General features: G+C 37.2%; 1 long non-coding RNA gene across 1 annotated transcript; it reads left to right on the top strand.

Moving 5' to 3' along the window:
- Window positions 1-6,182: 6,182 nt before the first annotated feature.
- Window positions 6,183-11,530, top strand: LOC114678890 (uncharacterized). Its single transcript, XR_013418501.1, has 4 exons — window positions 6,183-6,306; window positions 7,276-7,518; window positions 8,183-8,387; window positions 9,642-11,530. It is a non-coding gene; the product is annotated as an uncharacterized LOC114678890 (long non-coding RNA).
- Window positions 11,531-14,854: the final 3,324 nt, after the last annotated feature.

Consider the following 14,854-nt stretch of genomic DNA (forward strand, 5'->3'; position numbering starts at 1 on the left):
GACTCGCGACCCGAACTTGGGACTCGGAGGAGCGCGCCCAGAGGGCGCAGCCAGGGCTCGGCTGCTGCGCCTAAGGCGGGTGCGGAGGGCGACAGGGCCGGGAGGGAGCCCGGATGGCCAGGCGCGGAGCAGGGCGCGGCGGGCTACGCTGGGAGCACCTCGTGGAATTTACCGCGTAGGCGCGGATTAAACCTGGACAGGAGGACTAGGACTCTCGGGCCTCCGCGTCCGCCCGGCAGCTAGCGCTCCGCGGGACTGGGAACTCTGCGGCCGGTCCCGGTCTGATTGCTGCCGTCCTGGGAGCAGCCTCCGCCGGGGCCGCTGAGTTCCAATGGCCCATCGGAACCTTTTGCTAGACTTCGGACGCTTAGCAGAACTTTGACACCGCTGGACGCCTGAAGCCCTGTTGCACTCGAATAATGGCCTCTCACTGAGATGATTCACATCTGGGGAACACTGGAAATTGCTGGATTCACAGTCCAGCTTTGCCTTGGAAAAACTTTTACATTGGCTTTAAGTACTTGGAGGATGATTCTGTGATCTTGTCTACACTGTTCACAAGGCAGCACTTACACGGGCCCAGAACCATGGTCATGTAGGATTCTTTCCTGGGGAAACAAAGTAAATAAACTGACTTTTAAGTATATCTGTAGGATGGAATTTTTACAAACTTAAGAATTATGTTTAGGAAGATTAATGACTGGGGAAATAAGTTCTTATATTTTTTAGATGGAAAACTCGGGTTACAAAACCACATAGAAATTCTGATCTCAACCGTGAAAATAAATATTTCAAGGCATTTAAATATTGAAAGAGACATATCATAACGTTTACAGTAGCTATAGATAGAATTGATACCTATTGATAGAATTATGGATTTTTGAGGGTTTAAAAAAATTTTTTTTTGCAGTTTTCTGATTTCCCAGCTGTTCTACAATGAGCATAGAAGTATTTTATAACATGGAAAGGGTTATTTTAAAACTCATTGCTTTTTTAATTAGAATTTCAAAAGAACTTTTTTATTTTAGAGTAACAGCCCTAAAATTATCTAAAAATTAGTGGTATTCGCACATAGGTGCCATTTTAAGGGACTGGTGCCATTACTTTCAAGCCAAGATTTTCCTCGGATTAACAGATGGAATTTCTAAGTGTCAGATGGGATTCCTAGGTATAACTAAGTGTAGATCTAAAATGACATTGGAACCATTAGAGATAAAAGGAGTAACCACTACTTTTTTGGGGTAAGGAAAAGGAGAAATGCAATTCTGAGCTATTTTTATGATTCAGTCCAGTGAAAGACCTAATGGCTTTCCTCTTCATCCCCACCCCCAATGAGGAAAGAGTCCCCCTTGGGTAGCAAGACAAGGGTATCTCTCAGAGCACTTACCCTATGAGGTGACTGTGAGGTGATTGTGTATATTTATCTGTATTCATTAATTGTTTTTGTCTGTCTGCTATCAGAGGTAAGCACGGCCAGAGCAGGGATCAGGCCTATATTTATTCCCCTTTGATGACCCAGATCTAGTGCAATACCTGATATATAGTGATTTCTCAATAATTATTTGTTGAATGAATGAATCTGTCCAACTACTTTTTATGCTACCGCCATCTCACCCTCTAGGCAAAGAAATGAAATCTTTCCTAGCTCCCTGGAAACTCCTCTTGTACCTTCTGCCAGTTACGAACACTTTTTTTTTGCCCAAATTAACTGCAATCCTGACTTTTCTTGCACTATAGTTTAATTTTGTTTTAACTTTATTTAAAGAGAGTATTACTGTATGTATTTCTTTTTGCTTAAATATTTGTGAAATTCATCTATATTTTTGCATATAACTATTTTGGTGGCTAATACAAGGTAGGGAGAAAATTCATTTTTTTCATAAGAATATTCATTTATGTCAGTACAGTTTATTGAAAAGTCTCCCCTTTAACTCACCACTCCATAGTGTTCTTCTGTCATCGAGCAAGTGCCCATGTATGCATAGGTGTGTTTGTCGGCACCCTATCTGTCCCATTGGCCTGTTTGTCTGTCTTTGTGCCAATACTACATTGTCTTCATTAAAATAGCTTTATAATAACTCTTCATATTCAGTAATACATACCCTTTTAGCTTTATTCAACAAATTCTTGACTGTTCTTCAGCTTTTCCATGTCCATATAACTTGAGAATCATCCTGTCAGTTTCCACACGCTGAGATTTTGATGGGGATTGCACTGCATCTGTAGACCATTTAAGACTTGGCAAATTTACAATATTGAGTCTTCTAATTCATGAACATAGCATATTTAAGTCTTCTTTAGTTTCTCCCAATAAGATTTTATAGCTTTCTGCCCAGAGATCTTACACGTATTTTATTAGTTTGATTTCTACGTGTATGGTTTTTTATGCTATTGTCATGTATTGTAGTAAAATTAATTTTATGTATTAACCTTGTATATACCAACCTTTTTAAACATATTCTAATAATTTATCTGTGAATTGTTTAGGATTTTCTCCATAGACAATTATGTCATCCATGAATAATGACAGTTTTATTTCTTCTTTTCTAATCTTTACATTTTGTATTTCTTATTTTGGCCTTTTTACACTGGCTGGGACCTGCAGTACAAAAGGAAGTGGCAACAGTGAGAGTCCTTGTATTGTAGGCTGAATTATCCTCCAAAAAGGTATATTGAAGTCCTAAACCCCGGCATCTGTGAATGTGACTTTATTTGGACTGCCTTTGCAGGCGTAATCAAGTTAAGATGAGATCATACTGGAGTAGGGTTTGCCCTACTCTAATATGACTTGTGTCCTCATAAAAAGAGAACAGATATAGACACATGCACAGAGAAGAACACCATATGAGGATGGAGGCGGAGATTGGAGTGCTGTATCTACAAGACAAGGGATGCCAAAGATTGCTGGCAACCCCCAGAAACTAAGAAGAGGCAAGGAAGGATTTGCCCCTAGGGCCTTCAAAGAGAGCATGGCCCTCCCAACACCTTGATCTCAGCTGGTAGCTTCCAGAACTGTGAGACAATGCATTTCTCTTGTTTGAAGTAACCCAGTTTGTGGTACTTTGTTACAGCAGCCCTAGGAGGCTCATACACCTTGTCTTGGTCCCAGTGTCAGGGGGAAAGCTTTCAATGTTTCACCATTAAGTATGATATTTGCTGAAGGTCCTTTTGGGGGATATCTTTTTTCAGATTCAGAAAATTCCTTTCTAGTCCTAGTTTGCTGAGAGTTTTTAGCATATATTTGATTTAAATTTTATTAACATCATCTATTGAAATCAACTGAAATAATTATGTGATTCTCTTACTCTATTAATGTGATGAATTGCATTGATTTTCAAATCGTAACCCAGGCTTACATTCTGGAATGTGTCCAACATGGATTATCCTTTTTATATATTACTAGATGTGGTTTGGTAATATTGGTTTATTAACAAAGTTACCAAAAACTGAATATAGACTCTCTTCTGAAGTTCAGGAAAAAAAAAGAGTGGGTAAAATGTGGCTCTGGCTGTCCAGTTGAGACTGAGTTGGTCACCCACATGTCATTTCAGTATTAGTGGGTAAATCTGCTAATCTTATTTTCAGGATATTTGCATCTAAATTCTTGAATGAGACTAGCCTGAAATTTTCCTTTATTGGAATTTCATCTCAGTTTTTATATTAGAGTTATTCTGGCCTCTTAATATGAATTGGCAAATGTGTAGCTGTTTTTTCCCCTACTCTTAAAGGGTTTGTGTAAGATTACCATGTCTTCCTTGAATGTTTGTTAGAAACCATCTGGGCCTGGAATTTTCTTTATTGTAACATTCTAAATTATATATTTAATTTTTTAAATAGTTGAAGGATTATTCAAATTCTCTATTCTGTCCAACCTTTACTTGAAGTATTTTTCAAGGAATATATCCATTTTATTTATATTTTAAAATATAGTTTTATAAAGTTGTTTAAAACATTTTTAATGACTTTGTAGGTCTGCAGGACCTGTAGTAATGTCTTCTTTTTCATTCCTGACATTGGTTGTTTCTTTTCTTGTTTTCCTTGTACAGTTTCACCAAGGAAACGGATGAATCCAATATATTTTATCTTATTAATTTATGTTCTAACTTTATTATTTCCTTCCTTCTGCTTTCTTTGAGTTTAATTTACTGTTGTTTTTCTATCTTCTTGGATAGAATCTTAACTCATCCATTTTTAAAGCCCTTCTTTTTTTATATAGTACTCTATGTACAGTTAAAATGATAAAGTTCCCCTTGCACTTCTTGAAAGTTTTGATATGTCATATTTTCATTATTCTTTGAAAGTATTTTCTAACTTACATTTTTATTTCTTTTTTGACCCATGTGTTATATAAAGGTATAGTACTTTATTTCCAAACATGATTTAAAAAAAATCCTTTTGTCAGTGATTTCTAACTTAGTTGTATTGTGGTCAGAGAACATATTCTGTGTTATTTCATTCTTTTAAAATATGTAGAGACTTGCATTATCACATAGGATCTGAACAATTTATTTGATTCTGCCCTCGTTATAGTAGTCTACATATGTGTTCATTAGACCAATTCATATCTCTCTCCTTACTTTTATCTGCTTGTTATAAGAGTTACTGAGAGAAGTGTGTTAAAAATCAATTTCATTGTGACTCTAGTTTGTCTATTTCTCCTTGTAGTTCTATAAATTTTTTCTTTATATGTTTCTTTATATATTTTTTGAGACTCTATTGAATGAAAACACATCTAAAATTATCTTTTGATTAATTATCATTATGTAGTATCATTCTTCTATTTCTAATAATGTGTTTTGCCTTAAAGTCTGATATTAATATAACATCACGGTTACTGAATGCATGGATTTTTTTTTTTAATAAGATTCTATCCAGATCACGAGGTCAGGAGATCGAGACCATCCTGGCTAACATGGTGAAACCCCGTCTCAACTAAAAAATACAAAAAACTAGCTGGGCGAGGTGGCAGGCACCTGTAGTCCCAGCTACTCAGGAGGCTGAGGCAGGAGAATGGTGTAAACTCGGGAGGCGGAGCTTGCAGTGAGCTGAGATCCGGCCACTGCACTCCAGCCTGGGCTACAGAGCGAGACTCTGTCTCAAAAAAAAGATTCTATTTCCACTCTTTCTGTTCTTATGTTTTAATATATCTTTTGTAAATAGCATAAATCGGTTTTTAAATGGAGTTTCATAAACTTTATCTTGAATATGTAGCCTGTTGACATGTTTGGGTTTAAATCTAAAGTCTGAATAATATTTTCTTGCTATTAGTACCCTATATTATGTTCCCCTTTCTCTCCTTTTTTGCATTATTCTAACTCAATGGGACAGATTTTAATATCCTGTGTTCTCCCTCCACTGGATTGGTCCGTTATACATTCTTTTATTATTCTTTCAGTAGTTATACTAGAGATTACAGTATATATTCTTGATTCCTTAAAGCCTACTGCTACTTGTTACCTTTACCCTCTTTCTGAGTAATGTAAAAAGCTCAGGACACTTACCTCCTTTTCCCTTCTCAAGAATTTCATGCCTTTGTTGTCATGTATTTTATTTTACCCCAATGACACACAATTATTATTGTTTAATATAGTTATATACACTTAGATTTATCCACATATTTACATTTTCATTGCTCTTCATTACTACTTGCATTTCAGATTTATTTATGTGGTCATTTTCTTTCTGCCTGAAGAAGTACATTTGGTATTTCCTTAACTGCTAGTCTGCTGGCGACAAATTATTTTATTTTTATTTGCCTGAAAATGTCTTTACTTGACTTTGTTCCTGAAGGATATTTTTGCCCAGTATAAAATTATTTTATTTCAGTAGTATCAATATGTTACTTCCTTTGACTTTTAGCTTCCATTATTTCTGTTGGAAAATCCACTATTAGTCTAATTGTTGCTAGTGATTTGTTTTTTAAAATCTTTTGAAAGTGATTTGTTTTTTAAAATCTGAATGATTTTAACATTTATCTTTCTATATTTTGATTTTAAAGCAGTTTTATTAGAATTTTTATTAGAATTTGCTTATATGTAGATTTCTTTTTACTTATCCTACTTGGGACTCAGGATTTCTGACTCTTTACCAAGTTTGGAAAATTCCCAGTCATTAGTTCTTGAAAAGTCAATTATAATCAATCTCACTACCCTCGTACAATTACTTTCTTTCTTTTTTTTGGAGATGGAGTCTCACTCTGTCACCCCATGCCTGGAGTGCAGTGGCAGATCTCGGCTCACTTCAATTTCCGCCTCCCAGGTTCAAGTGATTCTCCTGCCTCAGCCTCCCAAGTAGCTGCAATTACAGGTACCTCCCACCACACTGGGCTAATTTTTGTATTTTTAGTAGAGATGGGGTTTCGCCATGTTGGCCACGCTGGTCTTGAATGGCTGACCTCAGGTGATTCACCTGCTTCAGCCTCCCGAAGTGCTGGGATTACAGGCGTGAGCCACCATGCCCAGCCCAATTACTTTCATTTATGCATATTTCTGTATACTGTGTTTTATATGCAGAAGACATTTGAAGTAATATACTGTAAAATTGTACAATTAAAATTATAAATAAAATGTGAGACTATGACATGAAATCCAAACAGTATATGGATGAATTTTAAGAAGATTAGCTAATCTGCTGGCCGTTATCTTTTGTAATACTAAAATAAACAATGACAGTATAACATTTTTGTAGATTGCTTCTTTTGTTGTAGTTTTGATTCATCACAGACTGTTCATGTTTCATTTATTAATCATTTATGAGTACCAAAGGGTACAGTTTTGTCACATTTAGTGTTTTTCCCCTAGCTTATTAGAAGCAAGTTTTAGATTTCTGATACTTGTAAAATAAATGTGGCTCTCGAAGCTGCATGTCAATGTCTTTTATAAAACCCTTTATTTATTTTTTGTCCACTATATTAATTTCTTCCCTCATTTATGTAAATAATATCTTAGTTAAGTCAAATATTACCTTCCTCTCAAACTAAGATGGAACTGGCACAAATGCCTTTGTTAAATTACATTCACTTTTAGCAAGTAAATGCCTAAACCCTTGTTAATTACTAGCTATTTGAATGATGAGTTTTGCTTGGGAAATTTCCTTAAATGTTAGAATGAGGGAAGTGTACAGTCACCTGGGATCACCCAGGAGGCAATAGGGTCTCCTAGCTAGAACCTGAGATCAGGGCTGAAGTTACTGGGGCTCTCATACTGTTCTTCTCTTTAATGTGCCTAGCATCTTTTTCTGGAGCTAATCACTTAGGCAAATGTTCTGCTCCTTTAGGACCTGCCCCTGCCAAACTTGCAGTGACAAAATCTTCAAGGGATTAAAAACGAATCTTGCTTTTATTTGCCAACCTGGACAAAACCAACCAGCACTCTTAATGACAGGTATCATTAAGACACCCTGTTCTCACCCTCCCTGAGCTCCTTCAGCCATCAGCCAGAAGAGAGGCAGCAGCACTGATACTTACCCAGGCTGGGCACTGGGGTACGAAAACGAAGATGCCCTGAAGGAATTTCAAAGGTAGGATGTGTACATGAGAAGGGTTTAAAACCATGTTAAGGAATGCAGCCCACAGAGAAAGATTGCAGAAGGGAAATACTAAGCAAGGCATCTTGTATACAATATCCTTTATAGTCCTGAGAGGGAGGTATTGTTAGAGACTGAGAAAACTGAGGAATTGAAGTTCATCGAAAACCTCAATGTGTCTGCATCTGTGAAGTTCAGGTGTGATGGAGATTTTGCAAATATCTAACATCACTGGTCAAAAATGGTTAATTTAGAGAACATGGAAGCACAGTTGCAATGGAGCATGATAATTAGGAAGTGACAAGAATTAGAGAACAAGTAAATATGGCTCTTGCAACTGGTGAAATAGGAGATTGATTATATTCCAAAAATTAAGGTAAATTTATTAATGCAAAAGAACAAAAATCTCATGCTGTAAAACCCTGATGATTCCTACTTCATGCTGCATTGATCTGAGTGCTAGATGTGTCTTCCGTGACAGTTCAGACAACCCTGTTTCTAATCCTTTGGAGACAATCTGTTATTAAATTGATCTGTGTATTTATGTTCTGTCCTATTCACTGTTATTTACTATTCACCAAGGCTGCCAACTTTTAAACAGTCTTGATATAAATGTTTGTTCCTAAACCTTTGCTGATAGATGTGTTTTATGTAACAGTTACGGAGTCCATTAACATGAAGCACTAAAACACAAAAAGAAACTGAAGAGATTTATAAGCATATGAAATGCCCTCACCAGAGACAGTTGAAATAATAAATTGAAAGTCAAAGGAACATTTGTGAAGTTACTATGAGCAGATTTATCTACTTCAGAACATGTTTCTGGGACTGAATCATGCTATATATTATGTTTAACTTAAAAAGTAAAATACAAATTGATTCTTTTATATTGGTAATGACTTATTGTGTTGAGAAAACCCTACTATTGTAGAGAAGAGAAATTTCACTTTAAACACTCCTATGTCATTTGTTAAAAGAAATTATCTGAATGATTTTTCTTTACAAGTTGGAAATTTGGGAAAATTCAAATTATTAGTATTTTTATGTGATAGTAAAATACTTCCAGTATTATTGTTTTACAAAAATATCCAATTCTGAGTCCAGTTGCGATAGCAACAGAATTCTAGGAAATAATTTTTCTTGACTGCAATTTGAGATACATTAGTATCCTCTGAAACAAATATCCCTGCCCCTAGAAAAGAAAAAGTGTGGCAAAGCAAAATGGTGGCCTCTATCTCCTCGTTAAAACATCACATTGATAAAGTCCATATACTTCTCTGTTTCAAAAAGTCCCAGCCCTTTTAAACATTGACATTCTTATCATTTTGTGTGTTCGGCACTGGCCACTGGCTAACAGTGTCTGTGTGGATTTCTCCTTGAATATCTTTCCTCCATCAACTGATAAGCTAGTCACTCCTAGGATTTCTGGTCAAGAGCATGGCTCAAGAAAGCAAGCTGATAAAGTACATATTTGAAATTGCAACAAAACATTCCTTCTCTTCTAGTTCTGTGTTTTGTTGTTGCTTGCTTGTTTGTTTTTTTCATATTTGAGGGTAGATCTAAAGGCTACTGAGCTTTCAGGTTGAGGTTGCCCGGGCACTAAAGTGGCCGTGTAATATGCTTTCCCGGGAGAGAAAAGACACTGGTATTGTAAATCTAGCCTGTATTCACTATCACAGGGCTAATCCATGGCCATAAAATTACAGTCAAATATAAGATGAACTGCCAGCCACTCTTTTCACATCAATCTATACACACAAGCTAATGTGTTATTTTAGGAGTGAAAACAAAATTCTTCATTGCTCCTTAAAGATGTAGCTCAAGGTATAGGATGATCATAACAAATATTTTTGATCACATTTATTTTTCCTATATGTAACTTTTTTTAAGAAATAAAAATGTTAAAATTCAGGAAACTAAAAGGAGAGACTTTTCAAAGTCCCAATCCCCAAGGTAAATACTGTTAATGTTTTGGTGTTTTTCCTTTCAGTGTTTTGGTTATTCTGTTCATCCAATTTTGTATTTTTTAATTGAATTCAATTAACATAATACTCTGGGATGTCTTTCATGATGATGTATGAATTATGAGTTTGAAGGTTTGGGTATATTTTTTTCAGAAATGGGGTCTCACTCTGTCACCCAAACTGGAATGCTGTGGTGTGATCACGGCTCAAGCCATTGTGAGTTGGGACTACAGGCAAGTGCCACCATGCCTGGCTTTTTGTTTTGTTTTATTTTTAAATTGTAGAGCGAGGGGTCTTACTCTGTTGACTAGGCTGGTCTTGAACTGCTGGCCTCAAGTCATCCTCTCACCTTGATTTTCCAAAGTGCTGGGATTACAGACATGAGCCACCACACCCAGCCTAAAACGTGTTTTTGAGCCAGGTGCGGTGGCACACACCTATAATCCCAGGGACGGTGGGGGCTGAGTTGGGAGAATTGCTTGAGGCCAGGAGTTTGAGACCAGCCTAGACAAAATACTGAGGCCCTATCTCTTAAAAAATATTTTTAATTAACAAATTAAAAGAAAATTAAAACAGGCTTTTGAAAAACGTAAGAAAATTTACAGAACTGAAAACAATTTAAGTATCATCTCTCCTGTAACAACAAAATTGTTCCAAAGAAAAGATTTCCAAATCTTGTAGACACCAAACAGTAGTTTTCATGGGCAGGAACTACAAATTGAATTTGAAAATGTAGCAGGGAGAAGTGGAAAGAATCCTAGCCTTGGTGGAGAAGAGTTGGCGATTCACTCACCGATGTCCCCCACCTGTTCTCAGGCAGCACCTGCCCCTGGTAAACCGTGGAGGGTCTCCTCTGTGCTGCTTTGCACAGGGCAGCTGCTGCCACCAGCCAGGCCCAGGGAGGAATGTGGCAGTGATGCCCCATCCACCCTCCTTCTAGGGATATCAGAACAGGAAGAACTTTAGTCCAGTGCCTCTCACTTAACAGATAAGAATGCTGAGGTCCAGGGAGTGAAATAACTTCACAGAGCTGGTTCTGTCACTAGGCAGCAGTCCTCCCTCCCTGGGAGTCTGAAGGGGTACCAGGCGGCTTCTCCACTTCTCTTCGCAGGTGGCTCTGCTGCCTCCAGCTGCCTGCAGAGAACTGCCCAGCAGTGGTGGGCCAAAGTCAGCCTGTTTTCAAGCATAAGCCCAAATGAAAGTTTTTAAATAGCAGAGGAGGATTTCGACCTCCCTTTCTACCAAGGGCACATCATAAATCCATTTGAATGATTCTGAAAAGCCTCTACGTTTTCCATTCAATGAGGAAACATGCCAGAGAAACTCAAAAACTGTAAAGTTTTCAATAACAGAACCCAATAAAGCCCTACTGTCCCTTCAGGCTTCACAGAAATCCTGGAATTCTAGACCCTTGAGACTGGAAAGAGCTTTATAAAGGTGATATTTTGTTATGACTTTTAAGCCACAGTTTAAAAAAAAAGAAGGAAGTTATTACTTCTGTCACCAAGAGGGTACTAAACATTCCTGCCTTCAACTAAAACTATTGCAGAAATAGTTTTTCAATTTTTCTGAACTGAATTCTAAAGTAGCAGTGTAAAATTGATTTCATGGAATTAAAGCATAGAATGGTGATTACCAGAGGCTGGAAAGGGTGGGAGGTGGGTAGGGGGAGAGGGAAAGGGGTAGGTTAATGAGTACGAACATACAGTTAGATAGAAGGAGTAAGTCCTAATGTCCAAGAGAACAGTGTGACTAGCTGACAGTAATTTATTGTATATTTCAAAATAGCTAGAAGAGAAGATTTGGAATGTTCCCAATACAAAGAAATGACAAATATTTCAGGTGATGGCTATCCCATTTACTCTAATTTGATCATTACACATTGTATGTATGTACCCTATAAATCTGTACAACTATTATGAGATCAATTTTTTTAGTTCGTGCATATGAGTCAGAACATGGCGATGATACTTGTCTTTCTTTCCTTTCCAGGTTATTTCAATTAACAATGTCCTCCAAAAAAAAAAAAAAAAAAAAAAAAGTCCCCCAGTTCCATCTATGTTCCTGCAAATGACAGAATTTCATTCTTTTTATGGCTGAATAATATTCCATTGTGTATATGTATACATTTTTAACCATTTGTCCATTGATGAACACTTAGGTTTTTCCATCATGGCTATTATGAATAGTGCTATAATAAATACAGGAGTGCAAATATCTATTTGATATACTGATTTCCTTTCTTTTGGATGTATACCCAGCAGTGGGATTGCTGGATCATATGGTAGCTCTGTTTTCAGTTTTTTTGAGGAATCTCTATACTATTTTCCATAGAGGCGTACTAGTTTACATTCCCACCAGGAGTGTATGAGCATTCCCTTCTCTCTGCATCCTCACCAGCATCTATTCTTTCCCTCTGGGTAATGGCTATTTTAACTGGGGTGAGATTATATATCATTGTGGTTTTGATTTGCATCGCCCTGATGACTAGTGATGCTGAGCATTTTTTCATATGCTTGTTGGTCATTTGTATATTTTCTTTTGAGAAATGTCTGTTCAGATCTTTTGCCCATTTTAAAATTAGATTACTTGGGTTTGTTTTTTGCCATTCAGTTGTTTGGGTTCCTTAAATATTCAGGTTATTAATCCCTTGTCATATGGATAGTTTGCAAATATTTTCTCTAATTCTATAGATTATCTCTTCACTTTGTTGTGTCCTTTGATGTACAGAAGCTTTTTAGCTTGATGTGATCCCATTTGTCTATTTTTGCTTTCATTGCCTGTGCTTTTTGAGGTCTTATCCAAAACTTCTTTGCCCAGGTTAATGTCTTAAAGCATTTATCCAATGTTTTCTTCCATAGTTTTATGGTTTGGGGTCTTACATTTAAGTCTTTAATCCATTTTGATTTGGTTTTTGTAGAAGATGAGAGATAAGGGTCTAGTGTCATTCTTCTGCATTTGTTTTTCCAATTTCCCAGCACCATTTATTAAATAACCTGTTCTTTCCCTAACATATGTTCTTTGTCAAAAATTAGTTGGTTGTTAATGTGTAAATTTATTTCTGGGCTCTCTATTCTGTTCTGACGGTCTATATTTCTGCTTTTATGCTAGAACCATGCTGTTTGATTACTGTATTAGGGTTCTCTAGAGGGACAGAACTAACAGGATATAAGTATATATGAAAGGGAGTTTATTAAGGAGAATTGACCACACGATCACAAAGTAAAGTCTCATGATAAACTGTCTACAAGTTGAGGAGCAAGGAAGCCCGTGGTGGCCCAGTCCAAGTCCCAAAACCTCAAAAGAAGGGAAACTGACAGTGCAACCTTCAGTCTGTGGCCAAAGGCCGGAGAGCCCCTGACAAACCAGTGGTATAAGTCCAAGAGTCTAAAAGCTGAAGAAGTTAGAGTCTGATATTTGGGGACAGGAAGCATCCAGCACAGGAGAAAGATGAAGCCTGGAAGACTCAGCAAGTCTGCTTTATTCTAGCCATGCTGGCTGTTGATTAGATGGTGCCCACCCAGATTGAAGGTGGGTCTGCCTCTCCCAGTCCACACTGACTCAAATGTTAATCTCCTTTGGCAGCATCCTCACAGACACACCCAGGAACAATACTTTGCATCCTTCAATCCAATCAAGTTGACACTTAATATTAACCATCAGACACACCCAGGAACAATACTTTGCATCCTTCAATCCAATCAAGTTGACACTTAATATTAACCATCACAATTACTATGGTGGTATATTTTGAAGTCAGGTAGTGTGATGCCTCCAGCTTTGTTCTCTTTGCTTATGGTTGCTCTGGCTGTTTGAGGTCTTTTGTGGTTCTATGTGAATTTTAGAATTTTTTTTCTATTTCTGTGAAGAATGTCATTGATATTTTGATATGGATTGCATTGAATGTGTAGATTGCTTTGGGTAGCATAGACATTTTAACAATATTAATTCTTCCAACCCATGAGCATGGAATATCTTTCCATTTTATTGTGTTCTTTTCAATTTTTTCATCAGTATTTTATAGTTTTCCTTACAGATATCTTTCACTTTGGTTTAATTTATTCATAGGTATTTTTTTGTAGCTATTGTAAATGGGGCTGCTTTCTTCATTGCTTTCTTTTGACTTACATACACTGTTGGCATACATAAATGCTACTGATTTTTGTATGTTGATTTTGTATCCTGAAACTTTACTGAATTTCTTTTTTGTTGTTGTTTTTGTGAGACGGAGTCTCACTCTGCCACCCAGATTGGAGTGCAGTGGTACAGTACTGGCTAACTGCAACCTCCACCTCCTGGGTTCAAGCGATTCTCCTGCCTCAGCTTCCAGAGAAGCTGGGATTGACAGAGTCTCACCCTGTCACCCAGCCTGGAGTGCAGTGGTGAGACCTTGGCTCACTACAACCTCTACCTCCCAGGTTCAAGCAATTCTCCAGAGAAGGTGAGATTACAGGCACCCACCACCATGCCCAGCTAATTTTTGTATTTTTAGTAGAGATGGGGTTTCCTTTGGCCAGGCTGGTCTCGAACTACTGATCTCAAGTGATCCCCCTGCCTTGGCCTCCCAAAGTGCTGGGATTACAGCCATGAGCCACTGTGCCTGGCCTGAATATTTTTTATCAGCTCTAAAACTTACTGGGTGGAGTCTTTAGATTTTTCCAAATATAAGATCATGTCCATCTGCAAACAAAGATAATTTGAATTTTTCTTTTCCAATTTGGATACCCTTTATTTCTCTTGCATAATTGCTCTGTCTAGGATTTATAGCAATATGTTGAATAAAAGTGGTGAAAGTAGGAATGCTTGCCTAGGAAAGGCTTTCGCTTTTTCCCCATTCAGTATGCCGTTAGCTGAGAGTTTTTCCGTAATGGCCTTCATTGTTTTGAGGTATGTTCCTTCCATACCCAGTTTGTTGAGAATTTTTATCATGAAGTAACGTTGAATTGTATTGAATGCTTTTTCTGCATCTATTGAAATGATCATATGGTTTTGTCCTTGATTCTGTAACTGTATTACATTTATTGATTTATATACGTGGAATCGTTCTTGCATCCCTGGGATGAATCCCACTTGATCACGGTGAATGATCTTTTAAATGTCTTATTGAATTTGGTTTGCTAGTATCTGGTCGGTCATTTTTCCATCTCTCTTCATGAGGAATATTGGCCCTCGTTTCCTTTTTCTGTTATGTCTTTGTCTGGTTTTGATATCAGGATAATACTGGCCTTATAGAATGAGTTTGAAAGTATTCTCCGCTATTCAATTCTTTGGAATAGCTTAAGTAGAATTGATATGAGCTATTCTTTAAACATTTGGTGGAATTCAGCCATGAAGCCATCAGGTATTGGGCTTCTCTTTGATAGGAG

This window comes from Macaca mulatta, chromosome 6 (assembly GCF_049350105.2).
Source record: "Macaca mulatta isolate MMU2019108-1 chromosome 6, T2T-MMU8v2.0, whole genome shotgun sequence".
Taxonomy (NCBI): Eukaryota; Metazoa; Chordata; class Mammalia; order Primates; family Cercopithecidae; genus Macaca; species Macaca mulatta.